We start from the raw sequence: 20269 nt of genomic DNA on the forward strand, positions 1-20269 counted from the left end.
GTCTCTTCAAGTTCCAAAAAGCTTTTCTTAATTTTAGAAAGTCCATATGCTTAGCTTCTGTTGATAAGTGCTTTCTGGAGACATGGTTAAATGGAAATAGGTATGGAAAATCTGCTGTGGATAAAGTATATTCCTTCACATATTTTTAAATAACTAGGGGAAAATAAAGACTCCAAATTCTTGATGATAGAAATGTTGAACAAATGTACACACTAGGTAAAGGCACTTGTGGAAGAAAATGTCTTTGCTTGTCATCACATTCCTATTAACATTGCTGACTCAGACTGGGCTGTGTGGTACCTTTGTTTCCAATACAAGAAAATACATGTATCTATCCTGAATGAGGATGAAGAGCTACCATGACTCTGTCTCAATAAGCCAAGGAAACAATAGCATGGAAACGCATGAAAGCCGTGAGGGAGGGGTTGAGAGGGTAATGAGAAGTGTTCAGGAGGCGCAGACTCAAGCCCTGGCTTTGCCACCAGTGGCTCCATCCTTCTGAGCCGGTCTCTGTTGGGGATTCTTCATCCTCGCCCTCCAGCGATAAGATGCAAGGCTGGATCTCAGGCAGCTGGAGAACTATTCTGAAGGTAACAATTTTCAGGATATATGTTATTGAAAAGATTAAGTAGAAAGCAATTTAGGAGATCTGTCTAAAAATAATACTGTGGCAATGTTCCTATATATTAAAATTTCAAGGGTCACGATAATTATAGTCGTGGTTCACTGTATGTACTAATCACTTAGGAAAAGAAAAACCTTCATCTCCACTAGTGTCACAGCGTGAAAGGTGCTTAGAAATAACTAAAGTAGAAAGGCACTGCTAAGCCTTTAATGATGTGGGTTTCAAACACTACATCTTTTAAGTGACCCCCTCCTAAAACTCACTTTTTGTGGACAGTTTTTACCTGATTGCTTAGAACCCTGAACTAACCTATTTTGTACATGAAGATTGATGTTCGGGATCTCTGCTCTAAGTGAAGCAGAATAATTTAAACTGACTTGTCACAAACTGCTCTGAAGGTTTATATTTTTTATCAAATTATAAAGTATAAGATGGTCTTCAACGTCATGAGAATAGATACACATATCAAAGAAGTAAAAGAGAGCGCCCAGAATGAAATAATACACAAAGGCCATTTTACTTACAATGAAGGAAATGCCACAGTTAGTTGAGAAGGGAAAGATTAATAAATTGTAGGACAAGTGGCTATTTACAAAGAAAAAAATCTCAGGGCTTCACTTGTGGCACAGAGGTTAAGAATCCACCTGCCAATGCAGGGGACATGGGTTCAACCCCTGGTCGGGGAAGATCCCACATGCCGCGGAGCGACTAAGCCTGTGCGCCACAACTACTGAGCCTGTGCTCTAGAGTCCGTGAGCCACAACTATTGAGCCTGTGTACCGCAAATACTGAAGCCCATGTGCCTAAAGCCCATGCTCCGCAACAAGAAAATCCAGCACAATAAGTCCACACACCACAATGAAGAGTAGCCCCCGCTCACTGCAGCTAGAGAAAGCCCATATGCAGTAATGAAGATCCAATGCAGCAATAAATAAATAAATAAATAAATAAATAAATAAATAAATAAATAAATTTATTAAAAAAAAGAAAAAAGAGAAAAATAATCTTAAATCTTTGCCTCATACCATTCACCAACAAAAAGAAATTTTGTATATATTATGGCTAACTGTAAATAATAAAGCCCCAAACAATCTAAAAAACATAGAAATATAAATTATTAATATAGAAAATCAATATGAGGGTGCACTATTAAAAGCATGCATAAAATAACACAGTAGAATGGCCATAATCAAAAAGTTTACAAATAATAAATGCTGGAGAGGGTGTGGAGAAAAAGAAACCCTCCTACACCTTGGTGGGAATGTAAATTGGTGCAGACACTATGGAGAACTATACGGAGGTTTCTTAAAGAACTAAAAATAGAGCTAACATATGATCCAGCAATTCCACGCCTGGGCATATATCTGTAGAAAACTCTTTATTTGAAAAGATGCATGTTCATAGCAGCACTGTTCACAATAGCCAAGATATGGAAACAACCTGTGTCCATTGACAGATAAATGGATAAAGAAGATGTGGTACATGTATATCAATACAATGGAAGATTACTCAGCCATAAAAAATAATGAAATATTGCCACTCGCAGCAATGTGGATGGACCTAGAGAATATTATGCTTAGTGAAATGTCAGATGGAGGAAGATAAATACTATATGATATCATTTATATGTGGAATCTAAAAAATAATACAAATGAATCCATATACAAAATAGAAATAGACTCATAAACATAGAAAACAAACATGGTTTTCAAAGGGGACAGTGGTGGGGAGGGGCAAATTAGGATTATAGGATTAACAAACTACTCTGCATAAAATGGATAAACAACAAGGATCTACTGTACAGCACAGGGCACTATACCAAACATCTTGTAGTAACCTATAGTGGAATGTAATCTGCAAAAAACCAAGTCACTATGCTGTATACCTGAAACTAACACAATATTGTAAATCAACTATACTCAATAAAAAAATTAAATTTCTGCGTGATCCAGAAGAATACACTCAAATCAAAAAGGTAGACCACAAGCAGTTGGAACATACATAGTACTGTTAACAATATGTGACAGCCATAGACTGCAAAACTCTTTCAAATCTTTAAGAAAAACATTATGATCCCAATTAGTAAAGGGGTAGTAACACAAACAGCAAACTTATAAAGAAGGACAAATGACAAGTGAATAAGTTTGACTCGACTAGTAATCAAAGTGATGTCAATTAAGAACAATAATGTATTTTGTTATCAAAATAATAAAATGATAAATAATTTTACACACTGCAGGATGTGTTTAAACAGTACAAGTCTATCTTCAAAGTAATTTGGAAATATGTATCACGTTGCCTCAAAAATAGTCATGGTGCTTGACCCAGTAGTTTACTATTATGAATGTATCCTCAGCAAATAATTGGAATAAGGAAAAACCTTACGCACAGGGATATTTATTTCAATACTATGTGTAAGAGGAAAAGAATCTTAAGTGTCTCAAGGAAGAATGATGGTTGCTGAGAAATTTTGGTACAGGTTAAGTTGAAATAGCATATGGTTATTAAAAGCAACTTTTGAAAAAAACATGAAATGTCAGGAGAAAATGCTTTTGTTAGAATGTAAGTGAAAAATCAGGATACAATTATTTGCTCAATAATATGCACATAAAGAGACACACATTTCCCCTCGTTGTCATTGTTCATTAATAAATAAAAACATACTTTGCACATGTTTTAAATTAAATAGCAAATTGTTAGTACTTTTTAATTTATCATTGAAAAAGAACAAAATATTCCTGGAAAATATTGCTACCTTCCTCTATACTGGTAGTATGGTCAGGAGAGTCAGGGTTTTTGAAGTGTAGACAGGACAGACACAGCCTCAGTTTTTAAATAAAGCCATTATCAGGTAAAAACATTTCCTAGGAAGTTCATTTAATCTTAACATTAGTCTTAGAAACGTTTCCACCCATCCCCCACCTCCCCACCAACAGAGCCATGAACTTTCAGCTGTGATCCTGGACCTCCTCACATTTTCAGGGCCTGTCCTGGTGCAGCCCAGCTGGCTCGCAACCACTTTGCGCTTCCTCTCTTCCTTTTTCCTTTTCTTTTTTCTACCTCTTCTCTTGGTTGTATTTTTCTTGAACCTCATAACTCTCAAAATGGTTCACAGCCTTCACTGTTTACTGAATATTTTCACATGTATTCTCTTAGTTAACCAAGAAAAAAGAAACCAACGGTTGCAGCTCTGACTGACCCTCTTTTTCTTACAAAAGTCTTCAATAACTCCCATGACAAGTACAATGAAATTCCAATTATTTTCCCCATTATCTTGGGCCCTGAAGTGAACCAATCTTACACTTTCACCCTCTTTTACTCCTGGAATAGTCTGTCCTTCTCACCATTACCCAATTATGTTCTGCTTTCTGCATCTTATTCTTCTCTCCATTTTGCTTGGAATGACCTTCTAAGAAGACTGTCATACCAGAATATGGGGGTTAAGAACTTACTGGAAAAAGAGGACTCAATTGCTCAGCAACAGAATACCAAATAAGCCTTCCTTTGGAGTGGCTTCTATAGAACTTCTAAAGTACTGCAATACTTTCTGTACATTTCTGAGAGGTTGGTCAGTGACTACCACATAGCTAGGGTACCAGTGACTATTGAGGAGGATGTGCCTAGAACTCTAGGAGCATCACTGTTTACCTCTTGGGAGAGTTTAGGGAATTTCGGGCACTCTGCACTTCAGCTGACCATAATTTAGCATTCAAACTAGCACACTGAGAGTAGAAGTGGGTGTTATTAAAAATTATACCAGGGTAACAAGTGAAAGGCAGAACAGTTTTGGACAAATACTTTTTCTCACTGTGTCTTTGTTAAAAATATAGCTTCTTGGATTTCTGACCTTCTGTATATGAGTCTCGGAATCTACATTTAAAAAAAATCTCATTAGTTGCTTATTAACTGAGATTTGAGAACCACTACTCTATTTTTTCAATTCCTAGGTATTTCTTTGTGATTCTCTTCACATAATGGAGAGCATCACAAACACATTTTATTAAGTATTCTATATAGGGTGCCTTTTGGGTACAGTACAAAAGACATACAAACTTAAAATTTGCTCTCTGACATTTCCAACAATGCATTTATACCCACCAGAGGTATTGAGTTTAAAAACTTGATTTAAATACTGTAATTACAGAAATACTGTTTTCTACTATCTTTCAGGGCAATTATATGACATTTCAAATACAATGTGATCTCCTTTGTAAATTCTTATTGGGGACCTTATTGTAACTTACAAATAACATTATTACAGTTTAATAGGCTTGCTGAACTTTTAGAACTCAACTCATGTCTATATTGAGAACATTAAGTTTTGTAACCCAAGCACCCTGTTTTAAAAGAAAAGAAAAATTTCTGCAGTGTCCAACCCTTTGGAGTTTGGAATTTGTCCAACTCACCTAGTAAAGATCTTACTGAATTTTCTAGTAAGTAAGTAGTTTTCTGGAGTACATACAAAAACTTTGAGTTGTAACACTTTATAAATCTTTTGAGAATTAACGGATTATTTTGGATGTAAGAGAAAAGCCTTTAACGTCCTTTTTCCATTCTTTTAAAAAAACTAACAGTTTCAATATACATAGTTAAACATTAAATAAATGCATTAGGCCTCTTACAGGTGGGTTATAAATATATCATCCCTGGCTGAATAACATGTAAATTGAGTGCATTATACTGTACACGTAATTAATAATTCAAAGTATCAGTTGCTGTCCCTCCTACTCCCACTGCCTTTGGTGTTGTGTTTGTTTAGAGTGCCCTTCATAACCTGCTCCCCCCACTCCGCCCCCCCCACAAAAAAGCAGGCTTTGGGTGGCACACATGTGCATTGCTCATGAGAAGCATGGGCAGCATCCCTGTGGCTCTGCAGCCCAGCGGAAGTTTAAGCAGCATGTTCTGTGGTGGTTCTTGACCTGGGCTGAACATCCACATCGCCGTGAAGCTTTTTAAAAATACAAACTCTGGAGAGTGTGGAGAAGAGGGAACCTTCCTACACTGTTGGTGGGAGTGTAAATTGATACAGCCACTATGGAGGTTCCTTAAAAAACTAAAAATAGAACTACCATATGATCCAGCAATCCCACTCCTGGGCATATATCCAGAAAAAAACTGTAATTTGAAAAGATACACGCACCCTAGTGTTCATTGCAGCATTATGTAAATAGCTAAGACATGGAAGCAAACTAAATGTCCACCGACAGATGAACGGATGAAGAAGATGTGGTACAAGTATATAATGGGATATTAGCCATAAAAAAAAATGAAATAAGGCCATTTACAGCAACATGGATGAACCTACAGATTATCATACTAAGTGAAGGAAACCAGACAGAGAAGGATGAGTATATGATATTGCTTATATGTGGATTCTAAAAAAAACAAAAGATACAAGTGAACTTATTTACAAAACAGAAATAGATGCACAGACATAGAAAACAAGCTTATGCTTACCAAAAGAAGGGATGGGAGAGCGACAAATCAGGAGTTTGGTATTAACATATACATACTACTATAGATTTCTAACATAAACAACAAAGACCTACTGTATAGCACAAGGAACTATACTCAATATTTTGTAATAACCTATAAGGGAAAAAACCTGAAAAAGAATATACATATATTTAGTTATATATATATATATATATAACTGAATCACCTTGCTGTACAGCTGAAAGTAATACAATATTGTGAATCAACTATACTTCAATTGAAAAAATAGATAAGTTAAATAAATAAATTAATTTAAAAAACCCAGTGAACTCCGGACCCCACCTTACACCTACTGAGGCCTACATATGTGTATTCTCATGGGCACCCCAGGTGACAAGCACTGCCTGCCCTTCTTCATTAAGAAGGAAACTGCTGATGGTTATGAGCGTAGCTTAGCGGACAGTATCTGATTGCTTTAGAGTCTGGGCTTTAGTTTCCGGGAGAAGATCCAATTCAAATCCCTGTGTGAACACATGATACTTGTGTGACTGTGTTATTTACTCTCTGAGATTAATCGCTACTCTGAGGTTATCATACTGAATTCAAAATGTTATTTTTGGTAAACAGTAGAAGACAACCAACCCAAAGTACCTGAATTTCCTTCTATGTAAAACAAATTTTCTTCTTTAGCCTCTAAAAGGTATGGTTTTATGTGAATAATATTCTTTATACAATATCATTGTGCTAGTTTTCACTTCATCTGACAGATCTGACAGTCCCCGTGAGAAATCATAAAAACAATCAACCTTATCCCAGAAGAACTGTCGACCAAGGCAAAGCTGGAGGGAAATTCATTTCAGCATCTCTTAATATTTGATTTATAAAGAAGTTTGTTTTTGGTCCTCTCTGGCTTTCAGAATAAAAACTTGAGACGTAATCTCTTGGAACAATTTGCGTATCATTTCTAACAAAGATGTTATGACCATCTCTCAAAGCTCAATGCCACTCAAGCTGCCGGGTGGGACCCAAATTACTACTGAGGTAAGGGTGGCAGCTGTCGGGCTGAATGCCAGGTGAGAAACAGGAAAACATCAAAGCACGGGGTAACTGTGTCTTCATGGCTGTTTTCTAAATCACTTCCTCTTTAAGTGTGATATATTGATCCTGGGGTCGGCAGGGGGAGGGGGTGGGGTGGGGGAGGTACGTGTATCATAGGAAGTGATTCCTGTTTCCTAGGAAGCGCCAAAGGCAAAATTTCAAGTGTCAGAATAATTGCTTTGAGTCATTTGAGTCAAGAGAAGACAAATGTTGAAGGGGCCCTGCTTCTGCCTGGAGCACTCTTCCTTCAGATATTTGCATGTCTTCCTTCCTCGCTGCCTTTTCACGTCTTCATTCAGATATTTCCTTTTTAGCAAGACTCCCTGCTGTGATCACCTGCTTAAAACTGTAATCCCTTATTTGCTCAGGGACTTTCCAACTCTATGCCCTTTTAAAATATTTCCACAGTACTTATCGCTTTCTAATGTCCTTTATAAGCTACTGGTGTGGTATGTTTATTGTCAGTACCTGCCTACGCACACGCAGACACACATCCCAACACACAGAATGTGGCTTCATGGGGGCAGGGAGTTTCCTCCTCTGCCCACTGCTGTATTCCAAATGCCTACAAAAGAGTGCTTTGCAGTAGTTGCTCGATAAATATTGAAGGATGGGTGATGGGTGGGTGAATGGAGGACCCTCTAGGAATGCAATGTGGCAGGAAAGCAGGGCATCCCTATAAATGGCCAGACCATGGACATCGCCAAGGCTAGGTTGGGCAGGAAACTGTTATCATGTGGGGACGCCTGAGAGAACTAAGGCCCACACTATATGGACTGATGGTGGTTTTGGGGGTTGCTGTCACTATGTCAGCATGCTCCGATCCTGAGACAAGAAATGCTTATGGTTCATCGCAGACCCAGCCTGGGCCACCATGGTCAGGCCACCAGAATGACTGACCTCAAATCAGAATCTGATCATGATGCTCATCTGCTTAACATCCTTCACTGGTCTCCCTTGTTTCAGGATAAAGTCTAACACAGTGTGTAAAAGTCCTACCTGTGGTCGGTCCTTCACTTTCTCCTCAATACCGCCTGCCCTCTGTGCACTGAGTCACACCCAGGTACTTGCAGTTTTTCAAAAATGCTATGTTCTCTGCGTGTGTGCAGTTGTTTTCCGTTATCAGTTTTATCCTACTTATCTGGCCAACACCTGGGATCCTCCAAGGCCCAGCACAAGAATCAGCTTCCTTTCTTCCCCAAAGCCCTCCCAGAATTGCCACGGGTGCCTTGTCACCCTTGACTTCTTAACATGCTGGATTGTCCTTTTCTTCTTGTAGTTCTGCCAATTTTCAATGTTTTATTTTGTGAATTAACCTTCTTTATCTCTCACAATCTTTTCTGTTTTAAAATTTATTTTGTCTGCCTTCAATATAATTACACCAACTTGCTTCTGGTTCGTTTTCTTGATGTATATTTTCTTATAATTTTCTTCTTAATATTACTGTGTTATATTTTTAAGTGGATTTCTTATAATTATAATACAGTAAGTTTTTTTTAAAAAATCTGTCAATATTTGTCTTTTAATTGGAGTATTTAGTCTATTTTCACTTATTAGTTTAGCAATCTAGTTGTTTTTGTTTTTTCTCATTTTTCTACTTTCAGCCTTTCTGAATTGGATTATTTTTCTTATCTTATTTTCCTGTCTACTAGTTTTAGAATTGTACTCTTGAATTCTATTATTTTAGTGCTTCCTCTAACTTCTAATATGCATATTTAACTTAAAGTTTAAAGTTAATCAATATATTTACCTTCCTTTAGGATAATACAAGGACCTTTGAACACTTTACCTCTGATCACCACCACCACCATCAACAACTGATATGCTTGTTGCCCAGGTTTCAAGTGATTTTATTCAATGTGCAAATTAAATACTACTTTCAATCATTTGTAGTCAAAGTTTGTTTAGATTTATCTATGTGTTTACTCTTCTTTGCTCACCATTCTTTCTTGCATCCCAGATCTTCCTTCGCAGAAAGTTTTCCCTCTTCTTTGAAACAATTTTATTCTAGCAATCCCCTCAAAATGTATTTTTGCTATTGTCTTTCAGTAGTTTTTAACACTATGAAAATTAGCTTTTTTTTAAATTTATTTGCTTAACTTTGTCTAATTATGCTCAGCATTCTTTCTTTTCTTTCAGGCAAGATATCTCTTCTGGGATAATTTGCCTTTTTATTGAAGTACATCTTTTAGAAAAATACATGTGTGAGGGTGTCTTGGTAAGAAATTCTTTTGTTTTATGCTTTTACATTTATTTTTTAGAATGACTAATAATAAATTTATTTAGCCTCTGTTCTTGAAAGACATACAATTACACTTGTCAGTAATTTGTCCCTTGGAAATTTAAAATCATTATTCTACTGCCTTCTGTATTGCAGTGTTGTCATTGAGAAGTTAATTACAGTCTAAGTGTCATTCCTTCTTAGGTTATTTACTTTTCTTTTGGTTTGGACTTCTTATAAGAATCATCTGTGTTGTACAGTTTGTCTGTGATATGTATGGATTTCTTTATATTAATCCACTTTGGGATAAATGTGGCTACTTAAATCAGAAAATTGGCATCTTTAATTCTAGAAATTTCTTAATAATAATGTTCTGGAATATTCCCTCTTCCCCATATTCTTTATTCTTTCTGGAATTCTGATGAAATGTACCTCAACCCTTCTTTCTAAATTATTCATATTTTCCCCTTTGTATTGCATTCTGGGTGATTTCATCTTATTTATAGTCTACTTCACTAATTCTCTCTTCAGCTGTGTCTAAAATGCTATCTCATGGTTATCTCACACACACACACACTCACTGCAGACTCACCATACATATCCAGAAATTCTGTTCATTCTTCTTTCAAATATGATGCCTGATTATCTTTGATGTTCCTCAGTCATATTTGTGGGATCCTCTTATTTCTTTAAATAGCTTAACATGCCTATTTTATATTCTGAATCAGCAGAATATTTGCAATCTTGGAGGATCTGATTCTGGCATTTGTTTCTCTTGCTGACCCTCACTCATACCAGCTCATGTTCACTGGGTATATAATGTGAGAGTACTTGGAGTCCTAGAGAGAGGATATTCTTTTGCTTATGTCAGGTAAGAACTTAGGTTTTGGGAGAACACACAAGTAATGTGATATCAAGTCCACCTTCCTATAAAAACTGGCTTGTTGTTCTCAGGGGAGAAAGTTCCTCCCTTGAGTGAGAGCTGTTGCTGAAACAAATTAGTTTCTTTAATCTCTCATTTTGTAGAGTGGCTGTCCCACCCCATTTTACTATTCTCTGTGGTGGTTGTCCTTACCCAGTTCTTCTTTACTTGGGACACTCTTGCAAGCCCCCTGGGATCTACCTCCTTTCCATTACATGTGTGTGATCTAAGCTCTAGGCTGCTGAGAGTTGGCAGAAGCACATAGTGGTTGGTAACTACCTTCTCTCTGGATTCATGAGTTCTCCTTAATATTGGCCTTTGAGGAGCTCCTTTACTTTCTTGCAAGTTCAGTTATGGACTTTTTAAGTGATATTTTAGGAGGGATTTTCACGGTACCTGTTCCATCATATTGTTAGAAAGGTAAGTCCCTCTACCAGTACTCTGAATTGCTCATTTGATTGCATTTAGTACATTGTTTTACAAATGTTAAGTAACTGTTTTATCTACACCAGTTGATCATGCTCATCCTGGGGGCAGAGATGGTTTCTTTCCATGTAGTGATTTATTCAGTCAGGAAATATTCAATTTCTGTTATTAACTCTGCACTGATGGTTGTTAGTTGTTGTATATACAAAGGTGGTCTAAACTGAAATGGTCTGACAATATAAAAATAATAAAAACTATCATTTGTTGAATCATTGTTATTCAACAAATGGCCAGTTGTTCTGATAAGTGCTTTATGTTTATTGTCTCACTTTAATCTTCACAATTACCCATTGAGTTTGCCATTATTATTATTTCCTTCCAAAGATAAGAAAATTGAGGGTGAGAAGAGACTTGTATGTGATAAAAGAAGAGAGTGCTGATTATTAAGTATGATAAGCTGGTCATGACACAATTTTTAAAATTTAAAATAATCTCTTTCTATTGAATTCTTTTAATGGTTGCCTGTTGTTGGAGACTTCAATTATACACAGTTTCAGAGCTTCACTTGAACCCATGTAAAGGAAAGTGTGAGGGCATCCTTGAGGTGGACCCAGTTGTACACTCTAGATTATATCCTGGATCAAAGATTAAGTGATTCCAGGAAGATCACTATTCCAATCATAACATGAAATCTTTTGCTAAAAGAATTCAAACCTTGGTTATTTTACATGTATCAGAATTTTTAACTGAGTCACAGCTTTGGACACCCATTTAATGTGCCAGAGATTTATCTCATCATATAAATTCTGAGAAAATGAAGAAAACATATTGGACATGCCCTTAATGGTATGGGTTCTTCATATGCATCATGAAATGACAATAGATCTCTATGCAGTATGTAGCTGCATGTAATTTTATTAACAACATCCTTTCAGCAGCAACTTGTACTTTGTTCAGCCTCATTTGTGGTTGGCATTTAAAGGTCCCCCACTCCTCTTTGCCTTATTTTCAGTTTTAACCTCTTGCATCCTTTGTTCTCTCCACTTCCTTATCTTTCATGGCAGCCTAGGCAGCTGCCTGGTAGCCTCTTATTCTCACTCGTTGCCTGCTGTGTGATGAGCTGCAGCATGAGAAGCTTCTGCAGGTAGCAATGGAAACTTTTCTGTTTCGTCTTTCTGCACCCCTCCTCTAGGCATATACCATGCTCTCTTTTTGATGTTATCTTTCCCTGTTGCTTGCAAATGGTCTATTCTGATGACTTCTTTTTTCTTTTCAAGTCAGCTCCATCCCAAGTGTATTTGTTTCATATTGGATTCTTCCTCCTTTTTTCCTTTTCTTTCTTTTACTAAACCTTTAAAAAGTTTTGGCTCTAAATTTTCAGGAGGAGTTTATAAAACCTAACAATGGATGCTTCAGGGACTTTTAATAGAGCACAAGCTCAGCAGGAAAAGTAGTCTTAACAGGATTTTTCATGTTATAATTCCTCACTTTGTTTTAAAAAGGCAGTACACCCAGAAAAAAACCACATTGTTCATCTGCGAACGGAGCCATCAGTTGTTGTAGAAGGAAACTGTGGTATAAGTAAATAGATGAAAAGAGTGTCAGAGGAAAAATCACCTTGTGGAACATTTTGAGAAGTGCAGAGAGCACAGGTGCTGTTCCTGCTCTCATCAGCTCTGATCAGACAGTGATTCCTGCACACCTTGAGGGCACAGAAGGAAGGTTGGTGCTGGAAATCCTATGGAAGAGTGGGTTTTGGATAGATCTTAGGCTTGTGATTAATTACAGACCAACAACTGCATGAGTCATAACTCGTTAGTCACATTAAAACTCTATCTAAGTCAAGTTGAAAATAAAACAGATCTATTTTTCCCACATGAAAAAGTAGAAGTGGTTTCCAACATTAACGACCACATAGTTCCTACAGTGATGCATAGACTGCTGTCAAGCTTTCCTCAGTTCTTCAGAAAAACATCTCACTATCAATATCAACCCAACAGAATGCAGAGAAATGAGTTAAACCACCCCTAGAATATGTGCAATGTGTGCTGAGGAGAGAAGAAAAGAATAATAGGAATATGTCCAATATGCATGATTACTCCAAAATTCTCAACAGTGAATTTTAAAAGTACTGATCTTTAGAAAAATGAATACCTGAAAGTTAAAGGCAAGCCAAGTGAAAGTGTCAAAATTTCTGAGTGTTTAAATCTGAATCTAACTTTATACCATACCAATGCCTTTTGTTTTCCTTGAAGACATTAACTACTGATGGATCCTCTCGTTTCACTCCACAACATCAGACAGCATTTTTCTGATATTTTATGTTTTTAGAATAAGTTCTCCCAAGATTCGCTTGTGCAGATTCAGGCCTTTTGAAAGAGTATGCCTTAGTTGCTGCCTGTGCACTGCTCTGCATTACTAATAATTATGCAAATGAACCTTAGAACCACCCACACCCACTTGTAACATGAAGCTCTCTCTGTACATTAGGACTAAAATTCAGAGATTAAATATATCCGTACTAATGCTAGACTTTTAAAATAAAATTGGGATATTTTTGCTTTTGAAATGGCGATCATATATTTTTATAAAATTATTGCTTAGTGGGATGGTATACTGTCTTTTATTTTCCTGTTCTATTCATTAAAAAAATTAACTGCATGGGCAAGCCTCCATAGAAATTCACCTGGCCCTATCCTTTTCCGTCTTTTATCAGTGACCACACAGTCAAAAAGCCGAAAAGTAAAGAATGAACTGCAAAATTACTAGCTGGAATGTCTTAAAGGTAATCTAATTTATTCCCTGGCTTTCATCCCAAGTAGCATTTTGCTTATACTTTTATTTATAACAATTCTTTTATTCTGCCTGAAATTCTAATTAGTTTCATGCTCATTTATCTGCTTCAGTATACTGAAATATCATTGAGGAAATTGTGTTCTTAGCTGTTTTTGAATGTCTCCTCATGCTTAGCACTTAATTGGTGCTCAAGAATTATTTGTTAAGTGAAATCTAAGGAACATGGGTTTTTATCCTGTTTTTTAAAAACCTCCAGGGAAAATAATCAAAGACATACCCAAGAAAGAAGTCAAAATGAGCTTAAAATGACGTACGGTGGAGTTGAAGGCTATTACCTCTATTCTTATCCTTCATAGAACTAAAGAAGTTAGCTGATGGTCTGATGTTGAGGATTCTAAGGGAGATGGCCTGGAGTTTTATCTTGTATCCATCAATCCCTAGCTGTACGACCATGAGCAAGTCCCTAAACTTCTCTAGGACCCATTTTCTCATCCCTATGATGGTGATAATAACAGTTAGCTTCCTCATATGGTTTTCCTAATGATTGAATATGATACAAATATAAAATACTTAGCACAGTTTCTGAGACGTGGTAACACTCACTCGTGAAATGTTGGCTAGCATTATTACCATCATCATCACCATCCAACGGGATTACCACAATCAATAGCTTCAAATACAGCATTAAATTCCTTAATTCCTTCCTGTTCCATCAATCTTGAATCAAACCAAGTGTCCATTTTCTTTTTCTTGACATTTGCCCTTTGAATGCCATCAATCCGACCATCTATTACAAATCAGCAGGGAAAACAGGAAAATGGACAATAATGATATTGGGACAACTGCCTTTGCAAATAAAAACAAAATAAAATCCACTTGCTTTTTCATACCCTAGATAAAAATGTACTCCAAATGATTTAAATAATTAAATGTGAAAGAAAATCTTTAAAAAGTCTTGAAAATGTAGAATATCCCTATTATGTTAGGGCAGGAAACAATTTCTTATATAAGGCACAAAAAACAAGATGATAAAAAACTGATGAATTAACTATATCAAAATATACAATTTCTTTACGATAAAAGACATCACAATGCTAAAAGTAAAGTACATGACAAATGTATATATTAACACATATGACATGGTAACTACTTAGACTATATAACATCGTTTAGAAAAAAAAATGTAAGAGAAAGGGGCAAGGATAAGGACAAGAAATTCCCTAAGCAGGAACCCCAAATAACGATGTTTATGAAAAGATGCTCAATTTTGTAATCAAAGCAGTGGAAAGCAAGACAAAAAAGCAGAGCCATTTCCTGCTCTCAGAAGCGGCAAAAATTAAAACACCTGACAATGTCAAGTGTTGTTGAGAACTAGGGGAAATTGAAAATCTTATATGACCCTGGTGGAAGTGAAAATTGTCAGCCCAGTTTGAAGTGCAATTTATCAATATCTAGTAAAGTTAAAAGTGAAGAGTGAATAACCTAATAATTACACTTCTAGATATAGACCCCAGAGAAATTCCAGCACTTGGTAACAGAGATATATTTAAGAATATTTGTTTACAGCATTGTCTTTAATAGTAAAAAAATTAGAAACACTAAATCTCATGGATAAATAATGATATAGTTATATTAGGGACCACTAAATATACGACATCTATTTATACTATATAAATATATATAGTATATATAGATATGGAAAGACTTTGAAAACTTATTTATCAAAAAACAAATGTAAAATAATGCTTTATCTAAAGAAAGAGAAGGCAGTTGTAGCTGAAATGGATACAGGAGCTAAGCGAATCACATCTAGTTATACAAAGTTTAGCTATGCTCATAACTTAATCATATAATTTGATATAGCTTATATGACATACTCAAACTGGTGAAATAATGGTAGTATGAAAGGGAAAAAAGAGATAAGACATTTTATATTAGAACACACATTTTAAACAGACCTTAGTAAAAGTGAATTTAAAGGTAAAATGAACTTCACGCACTTCACATAAACTTCAAAAAATGTCTCTCTCAGCTCTGTTAAAATGCCATCGTGTCTTTCTCCAGTTCTTATAAATTGCAATCTGACATGCACCCCAGTATCCAGATTTTGGCCGCTTTTTTCCATAAAAGGAACCAGGGCTCCTTGAAGGGTAGTTGATTCCCTGTGACAGGGTAGGGAAGGTAAAGTTTCACCTGAAATGTGTAGCTTTTACCAGAAAGTGAAGATGCTTTCAAAGATGGCTGCAGACCGTGCTATAGAGGGAAAGCGCTTCCAGGGGTTGGGACAATAAGGGGACCAAGAAAGAAAATAAAGATCTGGTCAGAGGCATGAGTTTCTAATATAATTACCCAAAATAGGCATAAGTATACAGAAGCAGAGGCATCTATGTGTTTCCAACAAGGTCTATAGAAAATAGATATATCAACGGAAACTATGTAAGTATATTGTATTTTATTCTCATCAATCCTACTAGGAAAAATCAGAGGGTAAAAATTTAAGGAGGATGATTTATTTAAAAAGTTGAGTATGAGATGCTAAGAAAAAAATGGGTAAGGGTGACCATTAAGAATTGCCCACGGGATGCATCCTGAGAAACATTTTCTCAGTAATAGGCTAATTGACACCTAGCAGCAGACCCCATTCCAATAATCACTGGCTCTGTGGGAGCATATAAGAAAGCACACTTAGGTCCCTATGTTTTGGTCTCAAATTTCTGGCTAATAATCTAAATCTATAAACATAGTGAGGTCCTAATTCTATTGATACAATTTGTAAACTTAATCTCTGACCAAATAGCCACCTTGAGATGGTCATTTTGTTTCCTTGACAAATAAATGATGGCGATGATAAAGAAACCAACCAAATTCAGTATCAATTTTATATTAAGTGCAAGTGTAGTAATGATTTGAAATCACTTTGTTGTTTGTATTTGTGCTGCTTTTTAAAGAGAAGCATGTAAAGGAATCTGACAAAAAGGATTAGATTTTAGTTGAAATACCTAGGGAAAATTAACTTTATGATCAATATTTAGATGCTCAAGGCAATCTGACTTCTTAGAACCATCCCCTTAGATTTTTGTATGTATAAGTAGCATTTGAGTGCTTGGGAAGATTGTTTGTTTGTTTGTTTTCCTTACGAGTATTTGAAAGTCTGACTTCCTGGCTGTTTTAAAGGTTAGAATCAGATATCTCATATTTATGGTTTTATTTAAAACTATTTAAGACAGTTTGCTTAAATTTACCATAAATATTTAAAGATATTTAGTGTACCAAATGCATAAATAAATTGAATATTAATTCAGGAACAAATACAAGATAGTATTTTAATTTATTCAAAAAATTGCTGGTTTTAGAAAATAGATTTATAACTTTATTTTGTAATTTTACAAAAAGCTAGGCTTTCAAATTAAAACTCTATTAAACAGGATATTAATTTAAAGACAACTAATTATAGGTATTCTTTTCTGGATACAAAAGCCACCTCCCTGAAAGATATTAGAAAGGCAATTGATTAAGTTAATTGAAAAAGCAAGTTATAGAAAATAATATATACCATATGATATTTTTATAAATGAATAAAAATAAAAATTTTATGTATTATATATGGATTACCATATAGATAGCAATAAAAAGTATGAAAATGTGAACTGAAGAGGGGAACAGTAGACATCAAATTTTACTGAGATTTAATTTGTCAAAAAAATCTGAGTCATAACAAAATGTTAATATTTGTTTATTTGTGGCAGTTATATTGGTAATTATTTTACTATCCATTGTGTTTTTAATTTTTCTCAATTAAAATATCCCTAACATAAGAACCCAAGAGACCAATAAAAATAGTGAGTTGGACATGACTTGGACTATTTAAATAGATTAACTGTGAGGATAATGGCTGAATAATTAAAATTATAAAAGAAAACATTTGCATTTAAAACAAAACAATTTAAGGCTGACAGAAGCAAAATATGAATGAAAAAAAAAAATGACGTTTTTGCCAAGATGTCTCACACATTATGGCTGATGAACAAACACAGTGACAACTTGAGATTTGCTGTGTTCTTTCAAGTAATGTGGACAAAATAATGTGTGTTTGAGGAAAATAATAGGCTGGTGATGGAATATGATGTTTCCAATAAAACCTGGGAATAGATCATAAAAGTCTGCAGTAGAAACTCCTACACGGAGAAAAGTTTATTTGCCAAAATCTAAGTGAAATAATTGATGATGTATTTCTGTGATATCAATGACATTATTCATGGAGAATTCATAGAGTTCGGTAAAATACTCAAAATCATTGTGATGGAGAAATCATGATGTGTCTGAGAGATTCTGTGTAAAGCAAAACCAGGGGATGGCAGGGGGTGGTGTGTGTGGCTGCCTTCACTGTGCTGATGCCGTCCTACCGGTTTTCAGGAAAAGAGTTTCTGTGCAAGTGTCATAGTATCTGCCTTAATCTCCAACCTTATGCATTAAACAAGGTTCTGAAAGCTTTCAAGGCTGCTTCTAAATGTGAAATCCATCTCTAATGGACAAAGACTTTCCTTCAGCGAAGATCTTCAAGGGAATGTGCAATTCCAGAGCCAGATACCCCAATATTTCCATGCATGGCAGCATTATTGGAAGAACTATACATAGCGCTACTTAAAGAAAATAAAATGTGTAAGCCCTGCTATGTTGTTTTGAGCAATTTGTCTTTTTGTTTTGCACAAATATGACATGATTTTTTTGGTAAACTTTTTTTTTTTAAGATTGCTTTAGAACTATATTATACCTTTATTTGTTTTAATACTAACACACTTTATTTTTCTTTTCTTTTTTTTGCCTGTGCCCCGTGGCACGTGGGATTTTAGTTCCCTGACCACTGATTGAACCCATGCCCCTTGCAGTGGAAGCCTGAACTCTCAACCACTGGACCACCAGGGAAGTCCTGTTTTGGTAAACTTTTAAAAAGAAATATTTCAGGAGAGTATACAACTTAATGAAGCACATGGGCCAAAATTCAGCTAGGGGTTGAATTTGTGTTCTGACCGTTAAATGGTATATGAAGCTTAGTTTCTGTGTCTGTAACCAGGGATGAGCGGACTTCAGTGGGTGGCGAGGCAGGACCCATCCCAGTGTCCGGCCTGTGGCAGACACTCAATGAGAGGTAGCTATTATGATTATGATGGCTATTTTTTATCATAGTTTTCATTTGACAAAAAGCCTGTCAACTTCTTTCTTCTCATTAAATTACTCCCATTAGACTTGAGAAAGGATATGCTTTTCTATCTTGGGTTTAGTTATTTTAGCAATCAAAGTGAAAATAAATTTTCCTGAAAAATCTCATTGTATGATTACTAAGTCATTTACAGTGAATAACTATGTTGATAGACCAGTCAGATCCCAGAACTATATTTCCCATTTCTATATACAACATGACTGCTCTACTTAGTCAAAGATCCTCAGTGTGACGATGACATTTACTTCTTCCAGGTGAATGAATGTGTTCACTTATTTTTTTCCTATAACAATAACAACAACAATCAAACCTGTATTTAGTTTATCTAATTTGGATAAGTAAATGATACCATTTTCCAGCAAACTAAAACTATGATACACTTTTATTTTTCTTCTCCAAAGATGAGTTATGTTTTATAGTTTTTAAGGATTTTTTTTAAAGTGAAGGATAGTTGATTTACAATATTGTGTTAGTTTCAGGTGCATAGCACAGTGATTTGGTTCATATATATGTGTGTGTGTGTATACACATATATACACATATATATGTATATTCTTTTTCAGATTCTTTTCCCTTATAGGTTATTACAAAGTATTGAGTAGAGTTCCCTGTGCTATACAGGAGGTCCTTGTTGGTTATCTATTTTATATATAGTAGAGTGTATATGTCAGTCCCAAACTCCTAATTTGTCCCTCCCCCTTCCCCTTTGGTAACCATAAGTTTTATATAATTAAGATATTTCTCCTACCAGGTTGGAGGAAGCATTCTCATTTAGGTTAAATAACTATGATGTTTAATGCTTAAGTGATATCATAATTCAGACACTAAGCATAATATCAGCTGGTTTTAGGTTTACTCACATATAAAATGAGGAGATTTAATCAAAGATACATTTTCAGAGTCTATATATCTCCGAGTGTCATGGTTTATACAGTCTTCTCTCCACTTGTGCTATCAACATACTCACTGACTGTCATCAGAGATTTGTGAAGGATATACACATATGTATGTTAGGGAAGCACTTCAAAATATATATGTGTGCCTGTTAAAATGACTACTTTAGACTGCTTCTGGTAGAAGAACCTTAGCTCACCTCATTAAGATTATTCATAATGTACTAAAAACACTACTCTTATCGAGATGCTTTGGAAATGTGATTAAATACCAAGAAGGCTACTAATATGATTAAGGAGGAAGAACAGCTAGGCTTTTCTAAGCCAGTTAAAGCCATTGTGCCTGCTGCTTACTCAGTGATAAATCACATCTGATATCTGGAAGTAGAATTACCAGGTAAGCATTTCTGTTCTTTTCCTGTCCGTAAAAGGTTGGAAGATTGCATTAGAATAAGATTTCTGATGGAGTCAAATGAAGTCTCACCCAGACTGTGTAGGTACCTGCAGAACTGCTTTCTTTAGGGGAGTTTGAAGTTGTTTTGCAAGAATGATGCTATATTCTAGGGAGGGCACGTGGTTTGTGGTGGATATAACACAGAACCATAACTACAGCACTTGTTTTTAAATTATCTGA

General features: G+C 35.5%; 1 protein-coding gene across 1 annotated transcript in view; it reads right to left on the reverse strand.

Annotated features, from left to right (window-relative positions):
- KCNQ5 (potassium voltage-gated channel subfamily Q member 5) overlaps positions 1–20269 on the reverse strand; it is a 535817-nt gene that overhangs the window by 266142 nt on the left and 249406 nt on the right. The gene's annotated exons all lie outside the window — the stretch shown is intronic.

Source organism: Hippopotamus amphibius, chromosome 6 (assembly GCF_030028045.1).
Source record: "Hippopotamus amphibius kiboko isolate mHipAmp2 chromosome 6, mHipAmp2.hap2, whole genome shotgun sequence".
Taxonomy (NCBI): Eukaryota; Metazoa; Chordata; class Mammalia; order Artiodactyla; family Hippopotamidae; genus Hippopotamus; species Hippopotamus amphibius.